This window comes from Podarcis erhardii (assembly GCF_964252035.2).
Source record: "Podarcis erhardii genome assembly, chromosome: 13".
NCBI lineage: Eukaryota > Metazoa > Chordata > Lepidosauria > Squamata > Lacertidae > Podarcis > Podarcis erhardii.
Window position 1 is genome coordinate 55,172,339 of NC_138502.1, and position 16,048 is coordinate 55,188,386.

General features: G+C 44.6%; 1 protein-coding gene across 7 annotated transcripts in view; it reads left to right on the forward strand.

Annotated features, from left to right (window-relative positions):
* The first annotated feature begins 2,256 nt into the window (after positions 1–2,256).
* Positions 2,257–16,048, forward strand: part of KIAA1671 — a 337,213-nt gene continuing 323,421 nt past the window's right edge. For all 7 annotated transcript variants that reach the window (XR_014150498.1, XR_014150499.1, XM_081836490.1 and 4 more), the window contains exon 1: positions 2,257–2,359. The gene's annotated coding sequence lies outside the window, so the exon portion shown is untranslated. The remainder of the gene's footprint in view (positions 2,360–16,048) is intronic.

The window sequence follows — 16,048 nt, forward strand, 5'->3', positions numbered from 1 at the left end:
AATTAGCAAGATGGTTTCAAATGAAACTCTACCTCATATCATGGCCCTATACAGAGCTTTACCTCAGGAATATGATGAAGGTCAAGCTATCAAGGACACTTGGGATGAAGGTCCTTGAGCTTGAAAGGGGGGAATGAGGCACCTAACCATAAGCCTGCATTTTTATCAAAGCTTCTATATATTTCAATCAAGGCTTGTATTTAAAAATGAGCTTAAAACGGATTTTCAAATGTTTCATGCCAGGCAGAGAAAACCTTGGCCATTCTCCTAAGACAAGAGGGCCCCATTGATTTATAGTAGAAAAACAATTCTCAAAGTCATAAAAAGGGAGAATTACATATGCTGCCCCAAGGCTGAAAAAACACTGGGTAAGATAATACTAATGTGCCTCCCAGTAAAATGAGCCAGATCTTCTTTCTAAGGTTCAAAGGCCAGGAGCAAATGGGGAAAAACATTTAGCTAGAAGAAAGAGAGCATTTTTGGGGAAGTCTTTTTCTAAAGCCATTCTTTCTTAAACTGAAGAGGCTTCTTTTAAAAGCTGCTTTACTGAGTTTCTTCCTTTTTACTTTGAAAAGCTTTATTCTTTTAAGAGGCTACCTATGATAAATGTATGAAATATATTAGCTTAAATATATTGGCTTAAATGTAATTATGCAAAGGATTTAAGGAATGCTAGATTCTTATTTCATAGAGTCATGTTGCAATAGGAGACCAGAGGGGCAAATGAGCCTAGCCCCCCCCCCTGCCAGACAGAAGACGCCATCCAAGCAGTCTTGATATATAGTTGTCAGGCATTTGTTTAGAAACATTAAATGAAGGAAATCTTTCAATGTTGATGTGAAACTCAAGATCCTTGACATCTGTTGAACATAAAAATGTAAGATTAAACATTTGTTTTAGAAGGCAATAGGGCAAGAAGGGCAAGAGGTGAGCTGGTAATTAAGATTCCATGTAAGATATATTATTACTTATATGTCATATATATAGCTCTTTGTCTCCCTTATAAGGGCAAGGAAATGGGTGTATCTTTTGTGGGTGTATCTTTTGTGATTGGTTCTAGCAAACAGCCAATAGGAATTTCAACCAGGCTGATTGGACAGAGGCAGCCACAGGAGGAGCAAAGGGGGCTGGATTAAGGGAATATAAGTGCTGGCCAGAATGGCAGGAGGCCAGGCCAGAGCTTGGTAACCATGTACCACTGTGCCTCTTATTTATTTGTCTGACAAATAAATTACTATTTTAATTTCTCTATTGCTGCGTTGAATATTTCATTCCAGCTAAGCGTTAACCACAAGCAGGGTGCTACACCCTGACCATTAGATCCAGTTGTGACCGACTCTGGGGTTGCGGCGCTCATCTCGCTTTATTGGCCGAGGGAGCCGGCGTACAGCTTCTGGGTCATGTGGCCAGCATGACTAAGCTGCTTCTGGCAAACCAGAGCAGCGCACGGAAACGCCGTTTACCTTCCCGCCGGAGCGGTACCTATTTATCTACTTGCACTTTGACGTGCTTTCGAACTGCTAGGTTGGCAGGAGCAGGGACCGAGCAATGGGAGCTCACCCCGTCGCGGGGATTCAAACCGCCGACCTTCTGATCGGCAAGACCTAGGCTCTGTGGTTGAACCCACAGTGCCACCCGCATCCCAGGACAAATACAGATTGTATTTAAAAGAACATTGTAAACACTTGAACTCTTTGGCAGGCTTTGAATAACTCTTGCAGTGTTATACTTTGGATATATTGGAGGACCGTAATTTGGATGAACTATAATATGCAGTTGACATAGACATTTAAACCCACAGAGGGGAGGAGTGAGGTCCTAAGATTTGGAAAAATCTTGTTTTATTTTTACTATTTTTAAAAAAAAGTGTTCATTGTTTGATTTACTTTGTAAAAACAACACAAATTATTTCAAAAAGAGAAATTGTGTGTGGGAAGAAGTCTTATATTTTATAATAAAAATCCCAATTTGTATTATTGTTTTTCACAATCCTAGAATGTCACTTCCAATACAACTCAATTTCAATACAACACTCGAGGCTGAACTCGGGGCCCGGAGCCCCGCCCACACGCCGTCGCGCGGCAGAGAGACGTCCCGCCAGCGCCCGTCCCTCCCCCCGGCAGGGCGCCCCTCCCTCCCCAGGCGGGCCGGGCCTGCGCGGGACGCGAGGTCCCCATGGCAACCGAGGGCTTCCCCCTGCCCCGCCCAGGAAGGTGCGCAGGCCCCGCCCCCCCGCCCCGCCCCCTGGCGAAGCAAGCTGGGCTGCGCCGCGCGCCCCCGACGCCCAGAAAGAGGCCGGGAGCCGAGCGCGGCGGGCAGGACGGGGCACGCGCGCACGCGCCACCGCCGCCGGACCCAGGTGAGGACTGCGGGGTGGTCTTGTGTGGCCCCTCCCTCTGGGGACCCCCTTCCCCCCCGCCCCTTGCCTTCGCTCTATGGCACGAGGAGGGGGCGCCCCCCCCAGAAAGGGGCTTCGCGCGGAGGAGGAGGAGGAGGAGGAGGAGGAGGGGTCGGGTCTCTCTCTCTTTCTTTCTGCCCCCCCCGCTGCCCCCCTCCCCAGGAAGGCAGCCCGAGTCTCCCCCTTGTGCGAGCGAGAGACAAGCCTCTTCCTCGGGGCAGCCCCCCCCCTTCCGCAAATCCCTTCCGCTCTTTCCTGGGCGCCTGTGGGCCCCCCGCCCGCCCCCCCCCGCGTCCTCCTCGGTCTCCTCGCTTGCCTTTCCTCCTCTCCTTCCCCCCCCCTTCTCCCGCTTCGCAGCCTCTTCCCCCGCCCCCCCCCCGCATCATCTTCCCTGGGCTCTACCTGTGCGCAGGCGGCACTTTCCCCCGGGGAGGGCTGTGTCCCCAGGTGCCTCCTGACCCGGAGCCTCCCCCCTCCCCTCCTTTCCTGCCTGGCAGCAGCCCCTTCTGCGTCGCGTGCCCCCCCACCCCCCCCCGCTCTGCTTTTTGGTTTCCCGGCGCCTCTGCAACTGCCTGGGGAGAAGGGGGCCGAGGAGAACCTGCCTGCGAACCCCTCCAGCCGCGCCCAGAGGTCGGGGGTCAGGGCCTGCTTTGCTTTCTTTGCGGGAAGAAGAAGAGCATGGAAGGATGGGGTGGGATGGGATGGGATGGCACGCGGGTGGAAGAGCCCTCCAGGCAAGCTGGAAAGAAGGAAAGGGAGTCTCCTCTTTAAGGTCTAAAACTCCCTGGAGTGATTTTTCCTTCCTTCCTTCCTTCCTCCCTCCCTCCCTCCCCTTCCCTTGTTTTTGCTGCGTGTAATGGGCTCTCCCTTTTTAGCGTCCAATAAGCCCGGACCCTTTTGATGGGATTAAAGGCCAAAGCTGACAGAGGAAAAATAGCAACAGGGGCTGGAGCCAGGTCGAGTTCCTTGTTCTTCACCCATCTCCCAGACCCATTTCTCCCCCTCATTAGTTAGCTGCCAGGAGGACAGAGCAGGATCCTTATCAGCCAGGCAGCTTGGCTTGGCTTGTTCCAAAATTGGGTTGCTCTGACTAAAAACAAAAACAAATCCGCTTCATCTTGATCATGCCTACCCTAAAAAAAAAATCACATTATGATATTTCCAGAGTTTCTTCCTTCTGCATAGCTAAATCATAGTATTTAAACCTCATTAAAGCCCCATGGGATAATTAAGTAATTCTGACATCCGTAATTTGTCTTACTGCATTTGAGATGATTATGTTTAGTTGAGTTATGCTAATGTCATTGTTTGTCCTCTCTCTCCTTCAGAGATTATTCATTTATTTCCTACATAGAGTGCACAGTATGTCTCAGGGAGGGCAGACTGGAGGAAACTGCTGTGCACTTGTAAACTGGGAAGGGGTGCAAATGAGAAGTCAGCATCCCTTCCCTTCATGTAATGTACATGAGGGGATTATTGGGCATCTTTGCATCTCCCAGAGCAAGGGCTGGCTAGTTGGAGGGATCTAATTTTTGACTTGTGGTATTATAAAAGAAATTAATTTGGGGAAGGGGGTAGTCCCTTATTGTGGTATGTCCTGTGCTGATAGTATGGTTGTAAAATGAATCTGGGTCTATTTTTTATTATTCAGACAAAGTGTTTAATAAAAAGTTTTGGCAGTGTGGTGTAGTTGGAGAGTGGTCATATGAGTGGAAAGACTTCTTCAGCTTTGGACACATTTGAATCAATATCCATTTCTCATTTAAAAGCAACTTAGTTGACAGATTAATGATGTTATTACTTTTGTAGTTTTTTTTGATAAGGGATATTGTAGGATTGTGTTTTTTACTTGAAGCAGTAATAGTGTGACTAAATGATGAACACTTTAGACATCCTATTTCAGCTGAACTTCTTTCAAGACAGATGCTTTGAATTAGGGCAGCCTTTGCTAACCTGGTCTCCTGAAGGTGTTTTGAACTACAATTCCCATCAGCCCCAGCCAGCATGGCCCTAGGATGAGGTTGTCAAGAGTTTCAGTCCGAAGCATGGGAAGGGCACCAGGTTGGCAAATTAGGGTCTCCTTTGTGGCATTCAGCTTAGGGCTAGTTGCACAGGCATCCACCATGGTGTGTGTTCTGCCTGAAAGTTGAAAGATAGAGCATGAGCTTGATTCTGTTGATGGCACAGTTGATTTGGTTCTGAGGCACCTGACAGTCAAATAATTTCTCAGCTGTGGATTCACTGAATCTCTGTCATTTCTTAGCAGTTCTCTAGACACTGTTGATAGACTGTACTGCATCAGACATCTGGTGTTACTGAATATTTGAAATACTGGTTTTCTGTATCTGGTATGATATTATGGAAGAGTGCTGGGATATTCGAAACCTCTTAGTTTAATGCCCCAGTGTTAAGCACATTGACCTGGAAGAAAATCCTACTGAAATTAATAGAATTTACTTCCCAACTGTGAAACTGGAATGTTAATGACATGTCTCTCATAGCAGTTAGGAAAACAAGCATAAGCATTTAAAGCCCATTTAGCACTGTGATTCTTGCATTGCAGGGGGTTGGACTAGATGACCGTTTGGGTCCCTTCCAATCCTACAGTTCTATGATTTCAACCTGAGGAGCCCAGCTCTGTTTCTGCTGGCTGCATCTGTGCAAAATATGTTTTGCTTTGTGGCAGCTACAGCAGCATCCTTTGCTTAGCAAATGGATAGATAGCCTCCATGTGTCAGCAGCCTCAGCCTCCTGCCTGCTCTGCCCTGTCAGAAAATGTGCCCTCAAGGACTAGGGTGGGCTCCTTGTGCGGGCATTGGAGATTCTAGTTCCCATTTCTCTGAGAACTGCCTACGGGTCATGTCATCTTTGACTGTGGAAGTGTTGTACCCCATAGATTTGTAGAGTTGAAGGGGAGGGGGGAATAATGAATAGGATATGTTTTGATATTTTGTTATATTGAAATTGCTAAAAAAAAGAGAGAAAAAAGAATTGTAGAGTTGGAAGGGACCACAAGAGTTATCCAGTCAACCTTCTGCAATGCAGGAATCTTTTGCCCAATGGGGGCCTTGAACCTACGACCCTGAGTTTTCATGCTGTACTGACTTGAATTAACACAGGCTATATGATGCTCCATTGCATTTGTTGTATTAGAACTGTCAAATAGTTTTCTTTTAGTTTCTCTATTCAATTTTCAGTTCAAACAGGTACATACATACCGGTACTTATATTCAGATTGGGGAGGGAGATGAAAGATTCATAAAGAAATGCAAACCTAAAAGAAATGAGAAAAAAACTGTAATGTGAGAAAAGATCACATAGGGATAAAAGGAAACTCAGCAAGTATATTCAATCTGCCCTTTAAGCAATGTGGCACATGTTCTGGTTTTGAGCATTGTTAACCAAAACATACATAATGTGTCTTGTCTAAGACGGCAAGCTAACCTTGTGTAATGGCAGTGTCTGTATATATAAAAGAATATACCAACGACCCTCTCATAACATACCAATGTCGCTATATACAGCAATATAAAAACATTTAAAAATACATTAAAAGCACTACCAAGTAATCATTAAAATGACCAGCTACTGGGTATCCTGCAAATGTTCTGGTTTTGCGGGTTAAACATTTTCCTCAGATTGTCAAATCTGCCTTTATGGCCCTATTTGCATGACATGTTCAGTTTGCAGAGGCAAACCATCTCTGCAAATCCCATTGGGGATTGTGCCTGTTGTGTGATAAACTGAGCAATTTAATCTGGAAAGACAGGTGCTTTCCTGACGTCTGGCCTGAAAAAAGTTTTGTATTTTCCGTGTTTAAAGTAGGATTAGGAAAAGTCTTTGACAGATGGCAGGATGCAGACTTAATCAGTGTACCACATGGTATCCAGTTCATAATCTTTCAAGTTTGATCTCTCAACCTCAGTGTCTCTAATGATGATTTAATGTGTGAATGATCTTGAGTATCTCTCTCTTCCAGGTACTTTGGATCATACAATTCTGTTCAAATTAATCTGGCGAGTGCAATCATTAAGTGAAGTTGGCATCGCTATTCAGGGATTGCAACATATGGTTATTGATCCGTCATACATGACTTTTTATGGGTGACAATTATGAGAGTTTCATTGCGAGAAAAAGGGTAGCTAATGTTTCTATGGCAATGATCCATTACTCTCAGCAGCTGTAGGCAGCACTCTTAAAAAGTCACGTGTACAGGCCTGAACCAAAAAGTTTTTGTCCCCCAAGCAACTGCACCATAATTCAAAAGGTGCCCCTCAGAGTCTCTTGCAACATGATATGTACTACCTGAGCTTTGTGCAAATATTATTTCCTAAATGCCTAAAGCAAAGTGGTGAAGAATAAATATGACATAGGGTGGACAAATCACAAGAATGTGCCTGCAGACTTAAACCATCTAAGTAACCAAATGCATGAGGAAAAGAGAGGAAGTGGAAGGAAGGGAAGTCTGGAGCAGAGGAGACGCATTGGCTGTGCAATCCGATGCATATTCTCACAGAAGTAAGTCCCAGTGAACTTACTCCCATGTAAATGTAGTTAGGGTTGCAGCCTCAGTTAAAATATTAGTGAATGAAGAGAATACCTGGGGAAATAGAGACAAGACTACAAGAGTTCCTGGTTTGTTCTTGACCCCTGCAGCTGCTTAATTGAGGGCCCTCATTGGAATAATAATAATAATAATTTATTATTTATACCTCACCCATTTTTGCATTACAGAGCAGGCCTTTAGGCTAAGAGGATGTCCAGCACTGTTTCTCTGGCATTCTGGGTCATACCAGTAGGTAGTGCATTTGATGAAAAGACAACAGAAAATTTGAAATATCACAACACATCAAGTTGATCAAAATACAAATTAAATAATGTGAGTGTGAGAATAGAGTGAAAAAAGTTAACTTTACAGTTTATAAATGTGACGTATCAGACAGCTAGTGCAACCCATGATAATATCACAAACGATCCTTGCTTATAGAGCGACAATTTTTCTTGGCTCTTTTCAACATATTAAATGAATGCAACCCCCTGTTCTATAGGGGTTGATCATGACAAAAAATGGAGCTGCTAGTGAGGAGATCTTCCCTACCTGGCTGGAATTGCTGTTTTGTGTTACTGCCAACTTCTCCTAAAGTTAATTGGTTATTGGCAGATGAGTGATATTTTCATGATAAGGCTATTTCAGTTGCTTTAACAACTTCATTCACACAATATCACTAGTGCATCCAGCCACAACCTCATATCCTCCAGATGTTTTGGACTCCCGGCGCAGCAGTTGTGACTGGAGTTGAGGGGAGTTGTATTCCAAAACATCTGGACTAGGTTGTGGGTGGATGCACTATCAAACAATGGTAGCCTGGCTATATTAATTAAAATATGGTTTCTAAATCTTAGATGCCTGGACAGCTTGATTTGGCAGAAGATTTTTTAAAATTGGACACTGCATTTTGTGATGCACAAATAAGTTTCCCCCTGACTTTTCAAACCACTCTGATTGTTTTTGCCACTTAATGAGCATCTTGACCCCCCTAACAGCTCTAGAGCATCTGTTGTCTTATATATAAGTTTTCATTTCTCTGTGAAGAACCATGCACTGATTTTGCCACATAAATAGTAATTTGCTCACCAGTGTGATGTTAAATCACCTGTTAAACTGAACAGGCAAAGATTAGGGACCCACTTATAAATGCATAGGAAAGACATGCCAGTTTTTCTAGTCAAACCAGTTAGGGAGTTTGCAATTATCCAGGGTATGGTAATTTTAGAAAACCTCTCGTATCAATGGTGTGCCAACTCCAGCCTCCAATTGTATGGTGGTAGCACCATGGAAACTGACTGTATCAAGGGGAAGACATTGTTGACTTTGGTTGGGAATGTGACAAATGGGGTGAATCCCCTGGCTCTGTAGTGTGTATTGTCATAACAAACAAGTTACAAGTTAAGCTACTGTATTTGGGATGCTTTTTAGAAGCGTCTTCAGTTCTGGTTTATGACAGAAAGAAATAGGAGATGCATACCATATGTCACTTATCCCTGTGCTTTTTGATTTCCTGTGAGTAACTAGCCAGGCTAGGTAGAACTTTGACCTGATCCAGCAAGGCAGCTCTTATATCTTCAGAGTGCCTGCAAAAAAGGGAGAGGAAGAAAACGGGGCCTGAACAGACCCTGTCCCAGGACACTTACAATCTAAAGTTTGACAGTGGATGCATATTAGAAGAAAAATAATGTATTAGTAACTTGGGTACATTTACATTGATTTCTTTTTAGTAGATCAGTGTTCTTAGAGGTGCTTTTTGCTGATTTGCAGCTTTTAACTTTTATACTTTAAGGTGGTCCAAAGTATATTGCTCTCCCAGCTATATGCATCTTCCTCCACAGGCCAATCCCCATTGCCACATAGAATCCTTTATTGTCAAAAGAGCTGGTCTTGCAATCCAGCTTCCACTCTGAAATGGCCTTTAAGAGGCTGTGTCAGTTTCCTTGACTGGTGCTTTCTTGTTCCATGTTTTCTTCAAGGGTGCAATTTATAAATGGCTGAAAACTGAAAAAACTGTGTTTATGTGTCAGATTAGGTACTTAGGTAGTCTTGTCTCTTTAATTTTTTTTATCTTGAGTTGATAAACATCATTGTTCATGTGAAATGTATTTATAGTGCCTACAAGTCTCCTTTGGATAGGGTGTAATGTAATGTAATGTAATGTAATGTAATGTAATGTAATGTAATGTAATAATTGTACTAGAGTCTTTTCCTTTCCAAACAGATTCGTTCCAGCGGTGCTTTGCTCACCCCCTCCCAGACCACGTCTAATTTGAGGGGAGCAGCCTCAAGAGTTTGCATCACTGTTTATTTCTTATAGGCCTTTATGCCAGTCAGTCGTTTTTGATTAGGGTGGCATGAAAAGTATAATTGAGGTGCATGGTTTTAGAAGTCACTTATGCTGTGGAAAAAAAAAAAAGTTCTCTGTCTCCATGAAGACAACTAGTGAAATTAAGATTTAAACGGTGAAAAGAGCTCATCTTTAACTTGCCATCTAGAGATGTATAACAGAAGGTGTGTAAAATAATATTTATATGATGTGTTACAAGTGAATTAGGTTACAATTGAGTAGGTTATTATCCATCTCTGTTCTGCGTTGGTTGCCCCTCTACCGGATTCTGTTGGGTGCGGATGTGTGCATTTGGCTTTCTGCTTAATTGTGAAAGAATGAAGCTACTGTCAGGAGAACAAAGCACTGCTTTGCAGCCTATGAGATGCTTCAGAAGGATCTGAGGGGAATAGGCACTTGGTGGAGTATCTAGCCCAAGGTCAATCTGTCGTATGCTGTGGTTAGGAGATAATGTTGCTTGTTTAGGCATGCAACTGCCAGAGGTTCACAGGGATTATGTTCATCTTGATCTTTCGCATAGCCTTTACTTTGGCACTATTTTTACTTCATTTTATTTACATAGTGCAGGGAGCAGTCATTAGGGGATTGGGAGGTTGGTGTCATCAGTGTGCTGCAGATACTCTGCTCTGTTTCTCTGTTATATCTGAGTCAGGTGTGCCTGGGCTAGTTCTGAAGCAGTGTCTGGGCACAATGGTGGGTTGGATAAAGGTCAACAAACTGCAGTTGAATCCTGGCAATGCAGAGACGGTGGGGAGGATGGTTCCTGGTCCCGTAATCAAGCAAATTACTTGTTCTGGATGGGTTTGCACTCCCTCTGAAGGAAGAGATGTGTGGCTTGAGAGGGTGTTCAAGTCGCTGCAGTGGCTCGGAGCACCTTGTACAGTCATACCTTGGGTTAAAGTCGCTTCAGGTTGAGCATTTTCGGTTACGCTCCACGGCGACCTGGAAGTAACGGAACAGGTTACTTCCGGGTTTCACCGCTTGTGCATGCGCAGACGCTCAAAATGACGTCATGTGCATGTGCGGAAGCGGCGAATCGTGACAGTGCAGACGCGGGTTGCATTCTGCTCTGGATATGAACGGGGCTCCAGAACGGATCCCGTTCGCATCCAAAGGTACCACTGTACTGCTTTGGCTGGTATAGCTCTTTCTTGATGGGATAACTTTGCTACAATGATCCAAACATTGGTAACCTCAAGATCTAGTTATTGTAAAGGAGTCTGTATGGAGCGGCCCTTATGGGTGTTTGGAAGTTGCCGTTAGTGCAGAATACAGTGGTTAAGTTGCAGAGTGGAGTTGTTGACTGAGGGCATATCACAAAAAAATGGAAAAATTGGCACTGGCTACCCATTTGCTACCAGCAGCCAGGCGTAAGCTTTGGATACTGACTTATAACCTGATCCAGAGGTTGGCAACCTTATTGAAGGATGGGCCGGTTGACGCTCAATCCGTTGGAGGATGGGCCGGAGTGTGTGCGCATGTGCTCTCTTCCGGGTTTGAGAAGTGCTTGTGCTCGTGCACACACGCTATTTCTGGCGCTCTGACCCAGAAGTGCACCGGAAACAGCGTATGCACACGAGCGCTGCTCCGACCCGGAAGAGTGCGCGTGCGCACACACTATTTCCAGCGCACATCTGGGTCAGAGAAGCACCTGTACGCATGCGTACAGGCACCATCAACCCTGAAGTCGGTCCCCGCACCGTGCTGGTAAGAGCGGGCGGGGGCGGGAGAGGCAGGGATCGCCGTGGGCCGGTACCGACCCCTGATTCTGATCTGAAGTTGTGTAGGGTTTTGTCAGAGCAAACACTGAAGCAACAGCCAAAAAAAATGGTGGGCACCAACAGTAATACATGTTCAACACACACTAAGAATCTACCTGTATATGGATGCTTTGGGTGGCTTTTGGCACAAACCATCTTTTAATAACATTTATACTGATTTTAATAGTGTTGTTTTATTGTTATTGTTATCATGTTCTAACAGGTTTTATTGTAAATCACTTTGAGATGTTTCCTCTCATACACACATACATGCTTTAATTAACAGAAATATATAAATTATTCTGTTAATTGAAAGCGTGTCACTGTGCAGAGTACTTACAGAGCAACAAGGAAAGACAGATCCTTGCCCCATGAGACTTAAAACTCATGGTAGTTGGAAGGAACTTGAGGTGATAAGGATAAGTAGTGGGATAATGTACAAGTATAAAGGCAATCAAAACCCATGACACAGCATCCTGTGGGAATCTTTATTTTTGCAATAGCAGAATAATCTGGGAAAGGCTGGTGTCCCTCTGCCTTGGATGCTTTAGTTGAGATTCCTGCGTTGCAGGCGGTTGGGCTAGATGGCCCTTGGGGTTCCTGCCAACTCCACAAGCTATTATTCTATGATCTAAAACTAGATTGAAAGCTCTTTAGCACTGAGACCTGCCTTTCCTTCCCCTGAGGCTTATATTTATGTAACTCATAACACACCACTTTGCTTAGCTTAGGCTATACAGTGGTACCTCGGGTTACATACACTTCAGGTTACATACTCTGCTAACCCAGAAATAGTACCTCGGGTTAAGAACTTTGCTTCAGGATGAGAACAGAAATCGTGCTCCGGCGGCACGGCAGCAGCAGGAGGCCCCATTAGCTAAAGTGGTGCTTCAGGTTAAGAACAGTTTCAGGTTAAGAATGGACCTCCGGAACAAATTAAGTACTTAACCCGAGGTACCACTGTTTAAGTAAGTTGAAACTTACTTTTTACTTCTGCCAACTCCTTAACTACAAGGTGACAGCTCAGGCTCCTGGAAGTCCACCTGTACCTTGCAGCCACCTTATCTTGCAGGTATTATTAATATTATTTTATTTATTTTATCCCACCTTTCTGCAGCTCAAGGAAGCACACAGAAATAAAAACCAAAACAAATAAAACACAGAGAGCTAAAACCATATAGAATATAATAGTTTAAAAGTAATAAAACTATAATAGGCTATATAAGGGAACAAACAGATATATTAAAATACATGTAGTGAAAATGGTAAAGGTAAAGGGACTCCTGACCGTTAGGTCCAGTTGTGGACAACTCTGGGATTGCAGCGCTCATCTCGCTTTATTGGCCGAGGGAGCTGGCATACAGCTTCTGGGTCATGTGGCCAGCATGACTAAGCCACTTCTGGTGAACCAGAGGAGCGCACTATTAAAAGCCTTTTCCTTAAAAGTAATCAGTTCCCCATAGTCTCCAGGAATAAAGTTACCTTCACCTGCCAGTGCAAGGACAACAAGGAGGGAGACGGTCTCCCTGGGAAGGGGGTTCTGAAGTCTGGGGGCAGCCACTGAAAAGGGGCCATGGAAGGTCATAGCCCAAATCCTCCTAGTGGACAAAGGGCAGAGTCCTTGCAACTACAAATTTTTGGTTTGGATGCTTACTTTAATTATAAGGCTGACTTACAGTTTAGGATAGTTGACCTACTTAGATGTGAAGCATGTAAAACATTTCAGCTCACAGAGAGGGCTTGATTTGCGAGAGAGGGGGATGCATTTTGCCCTACAAACAACTGCTGAGCTGGGCGCAGTGGGCCAGGTTATGTAATTATTTTCAGGTGAATTTCCAAGCGGCAGCAGCTAGAGATGTGGTAGGTGGAGAAGGATCTCTGTGGTGGATGTGATGGCTTGGATTTTGCTATAGGCTCATATTTCTGGTCAAACAGTAGAAGAGCATGTGATCATGATCATGGAAGGACTTTGAGAACAGTCAATGGATCGTCATTCTCCCTTTGCAGATGCCAGCAATTTGCTCCACAATTTGTAGCACTGCTGAGAGCAGGTTGGGGTGTATGGACCGTTGCCATGAGAACAATGTGCTTGTACCTTGCCCTTTCCAGTATCCTGGCATACCTTGGAGAAGAACAAGAAAGTATGCGTTGTAGCCTTAGACAGAGCTGCTGTTCCATCACTCATGTCCCAGGCCCTTTCAGTGTGTGAAGACTCAATGAGGGATACAAGCAGTATACCTGAAGGAACGTCTCCACCCCCATCGTTCAGCCCGGATGCTGAGGTCCAGCGCCGAGGGCCTTCTGGCGGTTCCCTCATTGCGAGAAGCAAAGCTATAGGGAACCAGGCAGAGGGCCTTCTCGGTAGTGGCGCCCGCCCAGTGGAACGCCCTCCCATCAGATGTCAAAGCCATAAACAACTACCTGACATTCAGAAGACATCTTAAGGCAGCCCTGTTCAGGGAAGTTTTTAATGTGTGATATTTTAGTGTATTTTTGGTTTCTATGGAAGCCTCCCAGAGTGGCTGGGGAAACCCAGCCAGATTGGCGGGGTACAAATAATAAATTATTATTATTATTATTATTTTCCTGGAAAACAAAATTGTACCTATGGTATGTCAATACAGTGGTACCTCGGGTTAAGAACTTAATGCGTTCTGGAGGTCTGTTGTTAACCTGAAACTGTTCTTAACCTGAGGTACCACTTTAGTTAATGGGGCCTCCCGCTGCCGCTGCGCAATTTCTGTTCTCATCCTGAAGCAAAGTTCTTAACTCGAGGTACTATTTCTGGGTTAGGGGAGTCTGTAACCTGAAGCGTCTGTAACCCAAGGTACCACTGTATCTCTTATTCCCATCCCCCTTCCTTGGGCTAAAAGAAGACAGGTCAAATATACTAGAGCTCTGATCCTAACATATCCCCATAAGATTTGTGCTCCATTTCATTTCGGAGTTGCTATGGATCTACAGGGAGGTGGTGTTAATTTTTTTTTACATCATTGTGTGTCCCAAAATATAGGAAATAATATGTTTCATTTCAGTATTTCCTCCTCAGCTATTTTAGAAGGAAGATTTAATAGCATTTGAAATATGAATCGTGCATATCCATGTGGTAGTGAAGAGTTAGAAAGTGACCTACATGAGTTATTTGTCCTTTGATTGCTCCCTTCCTTGGAAAGCCTTTAGAGTTGTATATATATGGCATTCTTGATCATGAATAAACGGTCATTATGTAAGTAAATTGGCTGGAAAGTTTGTGTTCAAAGCTGCTAAGTTTCACAAGCAACTTCTACAGAATTGTTAAGGTGGACTGGTTTCTTTAAATTTAATTAATGAAAAGCATAGTGCTTGAAAGCCTTTTCTGTATTTTGTCTCCCTTCCACGCTTGGTAGTATGCAATCAAATATTTGGTTTTTTTTAAATTTGAATGTGGACTTATGAATAAACCTGAGCACCCAAAGCCTGCCTTGGGTCTGTGTGTGGGAAGCCTTTGCTGGCATCTGCTTGCCCCTCTGGGCCGAGGACACAAGGGGATGCTGCCAGGAGACCCATCTGCCTTGTGAAGGCTGGGGCAGGTTTCCTGCCTTTGGGTGCTTCAAGCGTGGCCCATCCAGTGCCCCTGAAGCTCTGAGGCCACGAGGCAGCCGTTTGCAGCGCAGCTCCTTCTGAGTCTCTCCCCACTTCCATGAGGTAGATGCCAAAGATGGACGGTTCACTTTGACATGGAGCAAAAGGGGAGCAAAAGCCTTATGCCACCTTGGATTTTCTTCCTATCTCACGAGTTGTGTGCTGTGTGTGGAACAGAGAACATGGGGAGCTTCCACTGCAACTCTGAATTGAATGAAACTGCTAAATGTTGTCTGCCCAACCTACTTTGGACGAGATCTCGGACGTTGTTGATAGAAGTCTGTCTGACTCATGGCATTCTATGGGACACTGCCTTTGGCCCGTGCCTTGATCTTGAGAAGTATATTAACGGGTAATGGTAACAATGCCACAACCTGCGTGTTATCTGTGTTCAAGCTGTAACTGTGATTTCCTCACTAACGTATCACAAATGGCATGCTTGGTGATTTACAGGGCATCATAAGAAGGGGGGGGGGGGAGAGACAGGTCCCATTCTTGATTACTCTAAATTTTGACAGAAGGGGAAGAAGGACATGGCTCATCAGGGACCCAGGTCCTCATTTGTGGTTGAGGCAGTGATTTGGGAAGGGAACTCAAAGAGAGAAGGAGACAGAGGGTGCCCATAAGAGACACCACTTGAGTTCACCCACAGTCCTATCAGGGCAATTTTATCTGAAGATAATGTTGTTCTTGTGCGTGGGGTTTCTTACTTGATGGATGCAGCTGGGCGGCTGTCCAAGCAACTTTGGCAGTTAGTCTGGGTGGGATGTCTGTCTCAGGATGAGCTGGATTCCTGAATGTGTCTTCCTGTGCTTCTCCCCCCCCCCCCACTCCCCCTGAGCTGCATGATGCTTCGTCAGTTTGTCACAACAGGGCCTTCCCACTCCTTGTTTCTGTGTGGTTTTCCTCAATAAACTCCGCGTAGAGTTTTCTCCTGAAGTAGCTCCCCTAATCTCAAGATGCCAGCCTTGCTTGAGGCCCCTAGGAGACTGCAAGAGAGAGCAGGGCTTTGGGGCTTGACTGTGCCATCTGTATTCTTCAACTTTTCAGCAGAGATAATGATGAGCTCAAGCATGTAACTAGAGACGGAGCTCTGTGGTTACTTTTCTTCCTCTTCTAGAGTGCTTTTAGCATTAAAAGCTTCAAGAAAGGAGGAAAAAGGACTAAGATTTGGCTGCTCTCCTGATTCCTTTCCTGCTGAACTCTTGAGAGCCCACACTATTGGAAAGGATGTTCCACGGCTCTGTCCTCTAGCAATACAAGACTTTGACATCAATTTCCTGAGTGAAAGCTTTCATCACCTCAAAGCTCTGCTCATGGTTAGTGTATTTAGATAATGCAACTGAATTATTTTCTTTGGGACCTTTTCATAT